The 13,922-nt window shown below is 45.7% G+C and overlaps 15 non-coding genes and 12 pseudogenes across 15 annotated transcripts; all 27 read right to left on the reverse strand.

Annotated features, from left to right (window-relative positions):
• Positions 1-378: 378 nt before the first annotated feature.
• LOC124852672 lies at positions 379-565 on the reverse strand. Its single transcript, XR_007033095.1, has one exon. It is a non-coding gene; the product is annotated as a U2 spliceosomal RNA (small nuclear RNA).
• A 172-nt stretch (positions 566-737) lies between these two features.
• LOC124853268 lies at positions 738-850 on the reverse strand. Its single transcript, XR_007033611.1, has one exon. It is a non-coding gene; the product is annotated as a U5 spliceosomal RNA (small nuclear RNA).
• A 489-nt stretch (positions 851-1,339) lies between these two features.
• On the reverse strand, positions 1,340-1,526 carry LOC124853023. Its single transcript, XR_007033433.1, has one exon. It is a non-coding gene; the product is annotated as a U2 spliceosomal RNA (small nuclear RNA).
• Positions 1,527-1,692: 166 nt separating this feature from the next.
• On the reverse strand, positions 1,693-1,799 carry LOC124854033 (annotated as a pseudogene).
• Positions 1,800-2,287: 488 nt separating this feature from the next.
• On the reverse strand, positions 2,288-2,474 carry LOC124852784. The gene has a single exon (XR_007033207.1). It is a non-coding gene; the product is annotated as a U2 spliceosomal RNA (small nuclear RNA).
• Positions 2,475-2,644: 170 nt separating this feature from the next.
• On the reverse strand, positions 2,645-2,756 carry LOC124853972. The gene has a single exon (XR_007034277.1). It is a non-coding gene; the product is annotated as a U5 spliceosomal RNA (small nuclear RNA).
• A 492-nt stretch (positions 2,757-3,248) lies between these two features.
• On the reverse strand, positions 3,249-3,433 carry LOC124852774. Its single transcript, XR_007033197.1, has one exon. It is a non-coding gene; the product is annotated as a U2 spliceosomal RNA (small nuclear RNA).
• A 177-nt stretch (positions 3,434-3,610) lies between these two features.
• LOC124853770 lies at positions 3,611-3,719 on the reverse strand. The gene has a single exon (XR_007034109.1). It is a non-coding gene; the product is annotated as a U5 spliceosomal RNA (small nuclear RNA).
• Positions 3,720-4,213: 494 nt separating this feature from the next.
• Positions 4,214-4,397, reverse strand: LOC124852958. The gene has a single exon (XR_007033374.1). It is a non-coding gene; the product is annotated as a U2 spliceosomal RNA (small nuclear RNA).
• Positions 4,398-4,565: 168 nt separating this feature from the next.
• LOC124853817 lies at positions 4,566-4,680 on the reverse strand. The gene has a single exon (XR_007034155.1). It is a non-coding gene; the product is annotated as a U5 spliceosomal RNA (small nuclear RNA).
• Positions 4,681-5,172: 492 nt separating this feature from the next.
• Positions 5,173-5,353, reverse strand: LOC124852997 (annotated as a pseudogene).
• Positions 5,354-5,528: 175 nt separating this feature from the next.
• LOC124854031 lies at positions 5,529-5,633 on the reverse strand (annotated as a pseudogene).
• A 483-nt stretch (positions 5,634-6,116) lies between these two features.
• LOC124852851 lies at positions 6,117-6,305 on the reverse strand. The gene has a single exon (XR_007033272.1). It is a non-coding gene; the product is annotated as a U2 spliceosomal RNA (small nuclear RNA).
• Positions 6,306-6,477: 172 nt separating this feature from the next.
• Positions 6,478-6,589, reverse strand: LOC124853938. Its single transcript, XR_007034253.1, has one exon. It is a non-coding gene; the product is annotated as a U5 spliceosomal RNA (small nuclear RNA).
• Positions 6,590-7,073: 484 nt separating this feature from the next.
• Positions 7,074-7,256, reverse strand: LOC124852955. The gene has a single exon (XR_007033371.1). It is a non-coding gene; the product is annotated as a U2 spliceosomal RNA (small nuclear RNA).
• Positions 7,257-7,433: 177 nt separating this feature from the next.
• On the reverse strand, positions 7,434-7,541 carry LOC124853921 (annotated as a pseudogene).
• Positions 7,542-8,029: 488 nt separating this feature from the next.
• On the reverse strand, positions 8,030-8,210 carry LOC124853067 (annotated as a pseudogene).
• A 173-nt stretch (positions 8,211-8,383) lies between these two features.
• On the reverse strand, positions 8,384-8,491 carry LOC124853913 (annotated as a pseudogene).
• A 491-nt stretch (positions 8,492-8,982) lies between these two features.
• On the reverse strand, positions 8,983-9,166 carry LOC124852972. The gene has a single exon (XR_007033387.1). It is a non-coding gene; the product is annotated as a U2 spliceosomal RNA (small nuclear RNA).
• A 172-nt stretch (positions 9,167-9,338) lies between these two features.
• LOC124854032 lies at positions 9,339-9,446 on the reverse strand (annotated as a pseudogene).
• A 484-nt stretch (positions 9,447-9,930) lies between these two features.
• LOC124853006 lies at positions 9,931-10,112 on the reverse strand. Its single transcript, XR_007033418.1, has one exon. It is a non-coding gene; the product is annotated as a U2 spliceosomal RNA (small nuclear RNA).
• Positions 10,113-10,286: 174 nt separating this feature from the next.
• LOC124853929 lies at positions 10,287-10,393 on the reverse strand (annotated as a pseudogene).
• A 487-nt stretch (positions 10,394-10,880) lies between these two features.
• On the reverse strand, positions 10,881-11,058 carry LOC124853109 (annotated as a pseudogene).
• A 754-nt stretch (positions 11,059-11,812) lies between these two features.
• Positions 11,813-11,990, reverse strand: LOC124853060 (annotated as a pseudogene).
• Positions 11,991-12,171: 181 nt separating this feature from the next.
• LOC124854081 lies at positions 12,172-12,277 on the reverse strand (annotated as a pseudogene).
• Positions 12,278-12,724: 447 nt separating this feature from the next.
• On the reverse strand, positions 12,725-12,895 carry LOC124853123 (annotated as a pseudogene).
• A 724-nt stretch (positions 12,896-13,619) lies between these two features.
• LOC124852971 lies at positions 13,620-13,802 on the reverse strand. The gene has a single exon (XR_007033386.1). It is a non-coding gene; the product is annotated as a U2 spliceosomal RNA (small nuclear RNA).
• Between the last annotated feature and the right edge of the window lie 120 nt (positions 13,803-13,922).

Here is a 13,922-nt window from a genome sequence, read left to right on the forward strand (position 1 = left end):
CCCCATCTGCCAGCCAAAATTATACCGTCTTTATTACCTCCTGCCCTGACTACTGTGATTGGCTTTTAAGCCTGCCTAAGCAATACATCCCTGAACCACTTACATTCGCTCCAAAATGCTGACTCTGGTTTCTCACCAAGTCTCCCAGAGGTCTTGAGTGAAAGCAAGTTTCCATTCTGACTAACGCTTCTAACTCAATTTGGAATCCAGTTCAAGCTCATTGTGACCCTGTGTGGTCACGTCACTAAGCAGTGAGCCATCAGAGCGGTTTCACACCCTTGTGTGTGCCAGGCCGTTACCTCAGTTTCATTGAGGCAGTGTAGAATTCACTTTTGATACGCGACAATTGTTTGAGTGTTTGGTTTCTACAAGGTAAGAACAGAGTGCACCGTTCCCAGCGGCACTGCAATGCTAGGTCGATGCGTGGAGAGAAAGGAGCAAGCTCCAATTTCTGCCCCTCATGCCAAAAATCTGCTTAATATGTAGTCCTCATATAGAGGACATATCAGATATTAAACTGATAAGAACAGATACTACACTTGATCTTAGCAAAGGCCAGAGATAAGCCCCAAGTGTTGGATGTCATGCCAAGCTCTTGGCACAAATCTCACTTGTTGTGTCCGTTCGTAGGTGTGCATAACAATGGCTGCTGCTTATCACCTCCGCCCAAGCTCTCCTTTGTGGCGCTTGATTTCTGACCTAGACAGCTCTTTGACTTTTCACAATTTCATAAGGCTCAGCCATACAACAAAGCCTGCCAAAAATATATTCAACTCATGTTTGTTCCTCTCCACGGAAGTCTTTAGTAAAAGGCGAAAGACTTGTGCGTTATGAAGAGAGACCAGAGTCAGCATGGCCCTCTGTTGGAGAGCAGGGAGGAGCCTCTCAGGTCACAGTCACCTTTACGGTAGGCCTCTCTTTGCTTTCCATGTCAGATCCCAGTATGCAACATTCCCAACCGCCCCCATCTGCCAACCAAAATTCTCCGTCTTTATTACCTCCTGCCTGACTACTGTGATTGGCTTTTAAGCCTGCCTAAGCAATACATCCCTGAACCACTTACATTCGCTCCAAAATGCTGACTCTGGTTTCTCACCAAGTCTCCCAGAAGGTCTTGAGTGAAAGCAAGTTTCCATTCTTGACAAACGCTTCTAACTCAATTTGGAATCCAGTTCAAGCTCATTGTGACCCGTGCATGGTCACGTCACAAAGCAGTGAGCCATCAGAGCGGTTTCACACTCGTGTGTGCCAGGCCGTTACCTCAGTTTCATTGAGCCAGTGTAAAATTCACTTTTGATCTGCGACAATTGTTTGAGTGTTTGGTTTCTACAAGGTAAGAACAGAGTGCACCGTTCCCAGCGCTGCAATGCTAGGTGCGATCGTGGAGAAAGAGCAAGCTCCAAATTTCTGCCCCTCATGCCAAAATCTGCTTAATATGTAGTCCTCATTATAGAGGGACATATCAGATATTAAACTGATAAGAACAGATACTACACTTGATCTTAGCCAAAGGCCGAGGAAGCGATAAGCCCCAGGTGTTGGATGTCACGCTCTTTCACAAATCTCACTTGTTGGTACCCGTTCATAGGTGTGCATAACAATGGCTGCTGCTTATCACCTCCTTAAGCTCTCCTTTGTGGCGCTGATTTCTGACCTAGACAGCTCTTTGACTTTTCACAATTTCATAAAGCTCAGCCATACAGTAAAGCCTGCCAAAAATATATTCAACTCATGTTTGTTCCTCTCCGGAAGTCTTTAGTAAAAGGAAAAGATGTCGTTATGAAGAGAAACCAGAGTCAGCATGGCCCTCTGTTGGAGAGCAGCAGAGGCCTCTCGGTCTGAGTCACCACCTTCACGGTAGGCCTCTCTTGCTTTCCATGTCAGATCCCAGTATGCAACATTCCCAACCAGCCCATCTGCCAACCAAAATTATACACGTCTTTATTACCTCCTGCCCCTGACTACTGTGATTGGCTTTTAAGCCTGCCTAAACAATACATCCCTGAACCACTTACATTCGCTCCAAATGCTGACTCTGGTTTCTCAAGTCTCCCAGAAGGTCTTGAGTGAAAGCAAGTTTCCATTCTTGACAAACGCTTCTAACTCAATTTGGAATCGAGTTCAAGCTCATTGTGACCCGGTGCATGGTCAGTCACAAAGCAGTGAGCCATCAGAGCGGTTTCACACACTTGTGTGTGCCAGGCGTTACCTCAGTTTCATTGAGCCAGTGTAGAATTCACTTTTGATGCGCGACAATTGTTTGAGTTTGGTTTTCTACAAGGTAAGAACAGAGTGCACCGTTCCCAGCGGCACTGCAATGCTAGGTCGATGCGTGGAGAGAAAGGAGCAAGCTCCAAATTTCTGCCCCTCATGCCAAAAATCTGCTTAATATGTAGTCATATAGAGGACATATCAGATATTAAACTGATAAGAACAGATACTACACTTGATCTTAGCCAAAAGGCCGGCGATAAGCCCCAAGTGTTGGATGTCCTTGCCAAGCTCTTGGCACAAATCTCACTTGTTGGGTACCCGTTCGTAGGTGTGCATAACAATGGCTGCTGCTTATCACCTCCTCCAAGCTCTCCTTTGTGGCGCTTGATTTCTGACCTAGACAGCTCTTTGACTTTTCTAATTTCATAAGGCTCAGCCATACAGCAAAGCCTACCAAAATATATTCAACTCATGTTTGTTCCTCACGGAAGTCTTTAGTAAAGGCGAAAAGACTTGTGCGTTATGAAGAGAAACCAGAGTCAGCATGGCCCTCTGTTGGAGAGCAGCAGAGGAGCCTCTCGAGTCTGATCACCACCTTCAGGTAGGCCTCTCTTTGCTTTCATGTCAGATCCCAGTATGCAACATTCCCAACCCGCCCCATCTGCCAACCAAAATTATACACGTCTTTATTACCTCCTGCCTGACTTCTGATTGGCTTTTAAGCCTGCCTAAACAATACATCCCTGAACCACTTACATTCGCTCAAAATGCTGACTCTGGTTTCTCACCAAGTCTCCCAGGAGGTCTTGAGTGAAAGCAAGTTTCCATTCTTGACAAACGCTTCTAACTCAATTTGGAATCCAGTTCAAGCTCATTGTGACCCCGTGCATGGTCACGTCACTAAGCAGTGAGCCATCAGAGCGGTTTCACACACTTGTGTGTGCCAGGCCGTTACCTCAGTTTCATTGAGCCAGTGTAAATTCACTTTTGATACGCGACAATTGTTTGAGTGTTTGGTTTTCTACAAGGTAAGAACAGAGTGCACCGTTCCCAGCGGCACTGCAATGCTAGGTCGATGCGTGGAGAGAAAGGAGCAAGCTCCAAATTTGCCCCTCATGCCAAAATCTGTAATATGTAGTCCTCATATAGAGGACATATCAGATATTAAACTGATAAGAACAGATACTACATTGATCTTAGCCAAAGGCCGAGAAGCGATAAGCCCCAAGTGTTGGATGTCACGCAAAGCTCTTGGCACAAATCTCACTTGTTGTGGTACCCGTTCGTAGGTGTGCATAACAATGGCTGCTGCTGTATCACCTCCGCCCAGCTCTCCTTTGTGGCGCTTGATTTCTAACCTAGACAGCTCTTTGACTTTTCACAATTTCATAAGGCTCAGCCATACAACAAAGCCTGCCAAAAATATATTCAACTCATGTTTGTTCCTCTCCACGGAAGTCTTTAGTAAAGGCGAAAGACTTGTGCGTTATGAAGAAGCCAAGTCAGCATGGCCCTCTGTTGGAGGCAGCAGAGGAGCCTCTCGGTCTGAGTCACCACCTTCACGGTAGGCCTCTCTTTGCTTCCGCATGTCAGATCCCAGTATGCAACATTCCCAACCCGCCCCATCTGCCAACCAAAATTATACACGTCTTTATTACCTCCTGCCCTGACTACTGTGATTGGCTTTTAAGCCTGCCTAAGCAATACATCCCTGAACCACTTACATTCGCTCCAAAATGCTGACTCTGGTTTCTCACCAAGTCTCCCAGAAGTCTTGAGTGAAAGCAAGTTTCCATTCTTGACAAATGCTTCTAACTCAATTTGGAATCCAGTTCAAGCTCATTGTGACCCGTGCATGGTGCGTCACTAAGCAGTGAGCCATCAGAGCGGTTTCACACACTTGTGTGTGCCAGGCCGTTACCTCAGTTTCATTGAGCCAGTGTAAATTCACTTTTGATATGCGACAATTGTTTGAGTGTTTGGTTTTCTACAGGTAAGAACAGAGTGCACCGTTCCCAGCTGCACTGCAATGCTAGGTCGATGCGTGGAGAGAAAGGAGCAAGCTCAATTTCTGCCCCTCATGCCAAAATCTGCTTAATATGTAGTCCTCATATAGAGGACATATCAGATATTAAACTGATAAGAACAGATACTACATGATCTTAGCCAAAGGCCGGCGATAAGCCCCAAGTGTTGGATGTCCATGAAGCTCTTGGCACAAATCTCACTTGTTGTGGTACCCGTTCGTAGGTGTGCATAACAATGGCTGCTGTATCACCTCCGCCCAAGCTCTCCTCTGTGGCGCTTGATTTCCTGACCTGAACAGCTCTTTGACTTTTCACAATTTCATAAGGCTCAATACTACAGCAAAGCCTGCCAAAATATATTCAACTCATGTTTGTTCCTCTCCACGAAGTCTTTAGTAAAAGCGAAAGACTTGTGCGTTATGAAGAGAAACCAGAGTCAGCATGGCCCTCTGTTTGGAGGCAGCAGAGGAGCCTCTCGGTCTGATCACCACCTTCACGGTAGGCCTCTCTTTGCTTTCCATGTCAGATCCCAGTATGCAACATTCCCAACCGCCTCCATCTGCCAACCAAAATTATACCGTCTTTATTACCTCCTGCCCTGACTACTGTGATTGGCTTTTAAGCCTGCCTAAGCAATACATCCCTGAACCACTTACATTCGCTCCAAAATGCTGACTCTGGTTTCTCACCAAGTCTCCCAGAAGGTCTTGAGTGAAAGCAAGTTTCCATTCTTGACAAGCTTCTAACTCAATTTGGAATCAGTTCAAGCTCATTGTGACCCGTGCATGGTCCGTCACTAAGCAGTGAGCCATCAGAGCGGTTTCACACACTTGTGTGTGCCCAGGCGTTACCTCAGTTTCATTGAGCCAGTGTAGAATTCACTTTTGATACGCGACAATTGTTTGAGTGTTTGGTTTTCTACAAGGTAAGAACAGAGTGCACCGTTCCCAGCGGCACTGCAATGCTAGGTCGATGCGTGGAGAGAAAAGCAAGCTCAAATTTCTGCCCTCATGCCAAAATCTGCTTAATATGTAGTCCTCATATAGAGGACATATCAGATATTAAACGATAAGAACAGATACTACACTTGATCTTAGCAAAGGCCGAGCGATAAGCCCCAAGTGTTGGATGTCACGCCAAGCTCTTGGCCAATCTCACTTGTTGTGGTACCCGTTCGTAGGTGTGCATAACAATGGCTGCTGCTATCACCTCCGCCCAAGCTCTCCTTTGTGGCGGCAGATTTCCTGACCTTGACAGCTCTTTGACTTTTCACAATTTCATAAGGCTCAGCCATATAGCAAAGCCTGCCAAAATATATTCAGCTCATGTTTGTTTCTCTCCACGAGTCTTTAGTAAAAGGCGAAAGACTTGTGCGTTATGAAGCCAGAGTCAGCATGGCCCTCTGTTGGAGAGCAGCAGAGGAGCCTCTCTCAGTCACCACCTTCACGGTAGGCCTCTCTTTGCTTTCCATGTCAGATCCCAGTATGCAACATTCCCAACCACTTCCATCTGCCAACCAAATTATACCGTCTTTATTACCTCCTGCCCGACTACTGTGATTGGCTTTTAAGCCTGCCTAAGCAATACATCCTAGACCACTTGCATTGCTCCAAAATGCTGACTCTGGTTTCTCACCAAGTCTCCCAGAAGTCTTGAGTGAAAGCAAGTTTCCATTCTTGACAAACGCTTCTAACTCAATTTGGAATCCAGTTCAAGCTCATTGTTGAGCTGATGCATGGTCACGTCATAAGCAGTGAGCCATCAGAGCGGTTTCAACACTTGTGTGCCAGGCCGTTACCTCAGTTTCATTGAGCCAGTGTAAATTCACTTTTGATACGCGACAATTGTTTGAGTGTTTGGTTTTCTACAAGGTAAGAACAGAGTGCCGTTCCCAGCGGCACTGCAATGCTAGGTCGATGCGTGGAGAGAAAGAGCAAGCTCCAATTTCTGCCCCTCATGCCAAAAATCTGCTTAATATGTAGTCCTCATATAGAGGACATATCAGATATTAAACTGATAAGAACAGATACTACACTTGATCTTAGCCAAAGGCGAGAGCGATAAGCCCCAAGTGTTGGATGTCCACGCCAAGCTCTTGGCTAAATCTCACTTGTTGTGGTACCCCGTTCGTAGGTGTGCATAACAATGGCTGCTCTTATCACCTCGCCCATAGCTCTCCTTTGTGCGCATGTTTCCTGACCTAGACAGCTCTTTGACTTTCACAATTTCATAGGAACAATCATACAACAAAGCCTGCCAAAAATATATTCAACTCATGTTTGTTCCTCTCCACGGGAAAGTCTTTAGTAAAGGCGAAAGACTTGTGCGTTATGAAGAAACCAGAGTCAGCATGGCCCTCTGTTGGAGGCAGCAGAGGAGCCTCGGTCACAGTCACCACCTTCACATTTAGGCCTCTCTTTGCTTCCGATGTCAGATCCCAGTATGCAACATTCCCAACCCGCCCCATCTGCCAACAAAATTATACCCGTCTTTATTACCTCCTGCCTGACTACTGTGATTGGCTTTTAAGCCTGCCCAAGCAATACATCCTGAACCACTTACATTCGCTCCAAAATGCTGACTCTGGTTTCTCACCAAGTCTCCCAGAAGGTCTTGAGTGAAAGCAGTTTCCATTCTTGACAAACGCTTCTAACTCAATTTGGAATCCAGTTCAAGCTCATTGTGACCCGTGCATGGTCCGTCACTGTGGTGAGCCATCAGAGCGGTTTCACACACGTGTGTGCAGGCGTTACCTCAGTTTCATTGAGCCAGTGTAGAATTCACTTTTGATGTGCGACGATTGTTTGAGTGTTTGGTTTTCTACAGGTAAGAACAGAGTGCACCGTTCTGAGCACTGCAATGCTAGGTCGATGCGTGGAGAGAAAGAACAAGCTCAAATTACTGCCCCTCATGCCAAAAATCTGCTTAGTATGTAGTCCTCATATAGAGGACATATCAGATATTAAACTGATAAGAACAGATACTACACTTGATCTTAGCCAAAGGCCGAGCGATAAGCCCCAAGTGTTGGATGTCACATAGCTCTTGGCACAAATCTCACTTGTTGTGGTACCCGTTCGTAGGTGTGCATAACAATGGCTGCTGCTCTATCACCTCCGCCCATGCTCTCCTTTGTGGCGCTTGATTTCCTGACCTAGACAGCTCTTTGACTTTTCACAATTTCATAAGGCTCAGCCATGCAGCAAAGCCTGCCAAAAATATATTCAGCTCATGTTTGTTCCTCTCACGAAATCTTTAGTAAAAGGCGAAAGACTTATGCGTTAAGAGAAACCAGAGTCAGCATGGCCCTCTGTTGGAGGCAGCAGAGGCCTCTCGGTCAGAGTCACCACCTTCACGGTAGGCCTCTCTTTGCTTTCGCATGTCAGATCCCAGTATGCAACATTCCCAACCCGCCCCCATCTGCTAACCAAAATTATACTGCGTCTTTGTTACCTCCTGCCCTGACTACTGTGATTGGCTTTTAAGCCTGCTAAACAATACATCCTGAACCACTTACATTCGCTCCAAAATGCTGACTCTGGTTTCTCTGAAGTCTCCCAGAAGGTCTTGAGTGAAAGCAAGTTTCCATTCTTGACAACAACTTCTATCAATTTGGAATCCAGTTCAAGCTCATTGTGACCCCGTGCATGGTCACGTCACTAAGCAGTGAGCCATCAGGCGGTTTCACACACTGTGTGTGCCAGGCCGTTACCTCAGTTTCATTGAGCCAGTGTAAATTCACTTTTAAACTGACAATTGTTTGAGTGTTTGGTTTTCTACAAAGTAAAACAGAGTGCACCGTTCCCAGCGGCACTGCAATGCTAAGGTCGATGCGTGGAGAGAAAGGAGAAGCTCAGGTTACTGCCCCTCATGCCAAAAATCTCTAATATGTAGTCCTCTATAGGACATATCAGATATTAAACTGATAAGAACAGATACTACATTGATCTTAGCCAAAGGCGAAGCGATAAGCCCCAAGTGTTGGATGTCCGCAAGCTCTTGGCACAAATCTCACTTGTTGTGGTGCCCGTTCGTAGGTGTGCATAACAATGGCTGCTCTTATCACCTCCGCCCAAGCTCTCCTTTGTGGCGCTTATTTCTGACCTAGACAGCTCTTTGACTTTTCACAATTTCATAAGGCTCAGCCATACAGCAAAGCCTGCCAAAAATATTCAACTCATGTTTGTTCCTCTCACGGAAGTCTTTAGTAAAGAGAAAGACTTGTGCGTTATGAAGAGAAACCAGAGTCAGCATGGCCCTCTGTTGGAGAGCAGCAGAGGAGCCTCTCGAGTCAGATCACCACCTTCAGTTAGGCCTCTCTTTGCTTTCCATGTCAGATCCCAGTATGCAACATTCCCAACCGCCCATCTGCCAACCAAAATTATACACGTCTTTATTACCTCCTGCCCTGACTACTGTGATTGGCTTTTAAGCCTGCCTAAGCAATACATCCTGAACCACTTACATTCGCTCCAAAGTGAGCTCTGGTTTCTCACCAAGTCTCCCAGAAGGTCTTGAGTGAAAGCAAGTTTCCATTCTTGACAAACGCTTCTAACTCAGTTGGAATCCAGTTCAAGCTCATTGTGTACCGTGCATGGTCACGTCACTAAACTGATGAGCCATCAGAGCGGTTTCACACACTTGTGTGTGCCAGGCCGTTACCTCAGTTTCATTGAGCCAGTGTAGAATTCACTTTTGATCGCGACAATTGTTTTAGTGTTTGGTTTTCTACAAGGTAAGAACAGTGTGCACGTTCCCAGCGGCACTGCAATGCTAGGTCGATGCGTGGAAGAAAGAGCAAGCTCCAAATTTCTGCCCCTCATTAAAAATCTGCTTATATGTAGTCCTCATATAGAGGACATATCAGATATTAACTGATAAGAACAGATACTACACTTGATCTTAGCCAAAAGGCCGGGCGATAAGCCCAAGTGTTGGATGTCCTTAAGCTCTTGGCACAAATCTCACTTGTTGTGGTACCCCGTTCGTAGGTGTGCATAACAATGCTGCTGCTTATCACCTCCGCCCAAGCTCTCCTTTGTGGCGCTTGATTTCTGACCTAGACAGCTCTTTGACTTTTCACAATTTCATAAGGCTCAGCCATACAGCAAAGCCTGCCAAAAATATATTCAACTCATGTTTGTTCCTCTCACAGAGTCTTTAGTAAAGGCGAAAGACTTGCGTTATGAAGAGAAACCAGAGTTCAGCATGGCCCTCTGTTGGAGGCAGCAGAGGAGCCTCTTGGTCACAGTCACCACCTTCACGGTGGGCCTCTCTTGCTTTCCGCATGTCAGATCCCAGTATGCAACATTCCCAACCCGCCCCATCTGCAACCAAAATTATACACGTCTTTGTACCTCCTGCCTGACTCTGTGATTGGCTTTTAAGCCTGCCTAAACAATACATCCTGAACCACTCATTCGCTCAAAATGCTGACTCTGGTTTCTCACCAGTCTCCCAGAAGGTCTTGAGTGAGCAAGTTTCCATTCTTGACAAACGCTTCTAACTCAATTTGAAATCAGTTCAGCTCATTGCGACCCCATGCATCAGTCGTCACTAAGCAGTGAGCCATCAGGGCGGTTTCACACATTGTGTGTGCCAGGCCGTTACCTCAGTTTCATTGAGCTGATGTAGAATTCACTTTGATCTGCGACAATTGTTTGAGTGTTTGGTTTTCTACAAGGTAAGAACAGAGTGCACCGTTCACAGCACTGCAATGCTAGGTCGATGCGTGGAGAAAGGAGCAAGCTCTTTCTGCCCCTCATGCCAAAAATCTGCTTAATATGTGTCCTCATATAGAGGACATATCAGATATTAAACTTGATAAGAACAGATACTACACTTGATCTTAGCCAAAGGCCGGGCATTAAGCCCCAAGTGTTGGATGTCCGCCAAGCTCTTGGCACAAATCTCACTTGTTGTGGTACCCGTTCGTAGGTGTGCATAACAATGGCTGCTGCTTATCACCTCATCCAAGCTCTCCTTTGTGGCGGCTTGATTTCCTGACCTAGACAGCTCTTTGACTTTTCACAATTTCATAAGGCTCAGCCATACAGTAAAACCTGCCAAAATATATTCAACTCATGTTTGTTCCTCTCCACGGAAGTCTTTAGTAAGGCGAAAGACTTGTGCGTTATGAAGAAACCAAGTCAGCATGGCCCTCTGTTGGAGAGCAGCAGAGGAGCCTCTCAGGTCCAGTCACCACCTTCACGGTGGGCCTCTCTTTGCTTTCACATGTCAGATCCCAGTATGCAACATTTCCCAACCCGCCCCCATCTGCCAACCAAAATTATACACGTCTTTATTACCTCCTGCCTGACTACTGTGATTGGCTTAAGCCTGCTAAACCAATACATCCCTGAACCACTTACATTCGCTCCCAAAATGCTGACTCTGGTTTCTCTCCAAGTCTCCCCACACAGGTCGAGTGAAAGCAAGTTTCATTCTTGACAAGCGCTTTACTCAATTTGGGAATCCAGTTCAAGCTCATTGTGACCCGTGCATGAGTCCGTCACTAAGGATAGAGCCGTCAGGCGGTTTCACACACTTGTGTGCTGGGCCGTTACCTCACTTTCATTGAGCCAGTGTAAATTCTTTTGATATCGACAATTGTTTGAGTGTTTGGTTTCTCCTGGTAAGAACAAGTGCACCGTTCCCAGCGACACTGCAATGCTAGATCGTCGTGGAGAGAAAGAACAGCTCCAAATTTCTGCCCCTCATGCCAAAATCTGCATATGTAGTCCTCATATAGGGACATATCAGATATTAAACTGAGTAAGAATAGATACTACACTTGATCTTGTAAAACTGAAGCGATAAGCTGCAAGTGTTGGATGTCACGCCAAGCTCTTGGCACAAATCTCACTTGTTTGGCGTTCCTTAGCGTGTGCATAACAATGGCTGTGCTTATCACCTCCCTCAAGCTCTCTCTTGCTGTGCTTGATTTCTAATGAACAGCTCTTTGACTTTTCATGTTCTTCAAAGGCTCAGTATTTTACAAACCTGCAAAATATATTCAGCTCATATTTGTTCCTCTCATGAGTCTTTAGTAAAGGCGAAAGACATGTTGTTATGAAGAAACCAGAGTCAACGGCCCTCTGTTGGAGAGCAGCAGAGGAGCCTCTCGGTCTGATCACCACCTTCACGGTAGGACTCTCTTTGCTTCCGCATGTCAGATCCCAGTATGCAACATTCCCAACGCCTTCATCTGCCAGCCAAATTATACACGTCTTTATTACCTCCTGCCTGACTACTGTGATTGGCACTTAAGCCTGCCTAAGCAATACATCCTGAACCCTTACATTCGCTCCAAAATGCTCTTTGGACTCTGGTTTCTCACCAAGTCTCCCAGAGGTCTTGAGTGAAAGCAGGTTTCATTCTGTAACAAACCTAACTCAATTTGGAATCAGTTCAAGCTCATTTGTGACCCCGTGCATGGTCATCGCCTAAGCAGTGAGCCATCAGAGCGGTTTCACACACTTGTGTGTGCCAGGGCCGTCCTCAGTTTCATTGAGCCGTGTGAAATTCACTTTTGATCATGAAATTGTTTGAGTGTTTGGTTTTCTGAGTAGAACAGGTGCACCGTTCCCAGTGACACTGCAATGCTAGGTCGATAAGCGGAAGAAAGGAGCAAACAGTTGCCCTCATTCAAAAATCTGCTTAATATGTAGTTCTCATATAGAGGACATGTCAGATATTAAACTGATAAGAACGAGATACACTTGATCTTAGCCAAAGGCCAGAAGCGATAATGATGTGTTCATTAGGATGTCCCACCATGAAGCTCTTGGCACAAATCTCACTTGTTGTGGTGCCTTTAATTCGTAGGTTTGCATAACAATGGCTGCTGCTATCACCTCCATTTAAAGCTCTCATGTTACACCAGTTTCTGACTTAATACAGCTCTTGCTTTTCACAATTTCATAAGGCTCAACCACTCATAACAAACCTGCCAAAATATATTCAACTCATGTTTGTTCCTCTCCAGAGTCTTTAGTAAAAGCCGAAGGCCTCGTTATGAAGAGAAACCAGAGTCAGCACTGGCCTCTGTTGGAGGCAGAGAGCTCTGGTCTAATCACCACCTTGGTAGCCTCTTTGCTTTGAACTATCATCAGTATGCGGCATTTACGATATTCCATCCACCGTAAGTCTTACGTCTTTATTACCTCCTGCCTGACTACTGTGATTTTTTGACCGCCTAGTAATACATCCCTAAACCACTTACATTCGCTCCAAATGCTGACTCTGGTTTCTCACCGATCCCAAGGTCTCAGTGAAAGCAAGTTTCCATTCTGGCAACGCTCATCTAATTTGGAGATCCAGTTCAAGCTCATTTGTAGGTGCTGAAGTCGTCACCAATCAGTGAGCCATCAGGCGGTTCCACACTTGTGTGTGCCAGGCAGTACCTCTCAGTTTCATTGAGCCAGTGTGAATTCACTTTTGATCTGCGACAATTGTTTGAGTGTTTGGTTTTCTAGGTAAGAACAGAGTGCCGTTCCCAGCGGCACTGCAATGCTAGTCGTCGTGGAAAAAGAGGCTCAAATTTCTCCTCATGCCAAAAATCTGCTTAATATGTAGTCCTCATATAAGGACTTATCAGATATTAAACTGATAAAGGAATGCCTACACTGATCTTGGCCAAAGAGGCGCGATGTAGCCCCAAGTGTTGGATGTCTCCAAGCTCTTGGCACAAATCTCACTTGTTGTGTACCAATTTGTAGGTGTTTCATAACAATGGCTGCTTCTTATCACCTCACTGGCTCTCACCTTGATTTCTGACCCAGACAGCTCTTTGACTTTTCACATTTCATAAGAGCATCATTCCTATACAAAGCCTGCCAAAATATATTCAACTCATGTTTATTTCTTCCAGGAAGTCTTTAGTAAAAGCGAAAGACATGCGTTATGAGAGAAACCAAGTCAGCATGGCCCTCTGTTGAAGCAGCAGAGGGCCTCTCAGTCTAGTCACCACATTACGGTGACTCTTCCTTTCCATGTCAGATCCCAGTGTGCAATTCCCAGCCACCATCTGCCAACCAAATTATACACGTCTTTATTACCTCCTGCCTGACTACTGTGATTGGCTTTAGCCCTGCCTAAACAATACATCCTGAACCACTTATTCGTCTCCAAAATGCAGCTCTGGTTTCTCCAATTCTCCCAGAGGTCTGGTGAAAGCAGTTTCCATTCTTGACAAACGCTTCTAACTCAATTTGGAATCCAGTTCAAGCTCATTTGTGTCCTTGTGCGTCCTGTAGTAAACTATCAGGCAGTTTCACACACTTCAATATTCAAGCGTCCCTCATTTCCTTGATAGCCAGTGTAGAATTCACTTTGATCTGTGACAATTGTTTGAGTGTTTGGTTTCTACAAGGTAGAACAGAGTGCACACGTTCCCAGCGCACTGCAATGCTAGGTCGATGCGTGGAGAGAAGGAGAAAGCTCCAAATTTCTGCCCTCATGCCAAAAATCTGCTTAATATGTAGTCCTCATATGAGGACATATCAGATAATATAAGAACAGATACTACACTTGATCTTAGCCAAAAGGCCGAGAAGCGATAAGCCCCAAGTGTTGGATCTCACGCCAACTCTTGGCTTTCGTCTCACTTGTTGTGGTACCCCGTTCGTAGATTGTGCATAACAATGGCTGCTGCTTATCACCTCCGCCAGCAATACGTGG

Source organism: Hippoglossus stenolepis, chromosome 10 (genome assembly GCF_022539355.2).
Source record: "Hippoglossus stenolepis isolate QCI-W04-F060 chromosome 10, HSTE1.2, whole genome shotgun sequence".
Classification (NCBI taxonomy): domain Eukaryota; kingdom Metazoa; phylum Chordata; class Actinopteri; order Pleuronectiformes; family Pleuronectidae; genus Hippoglossus; species Hippoglossus stenolepis.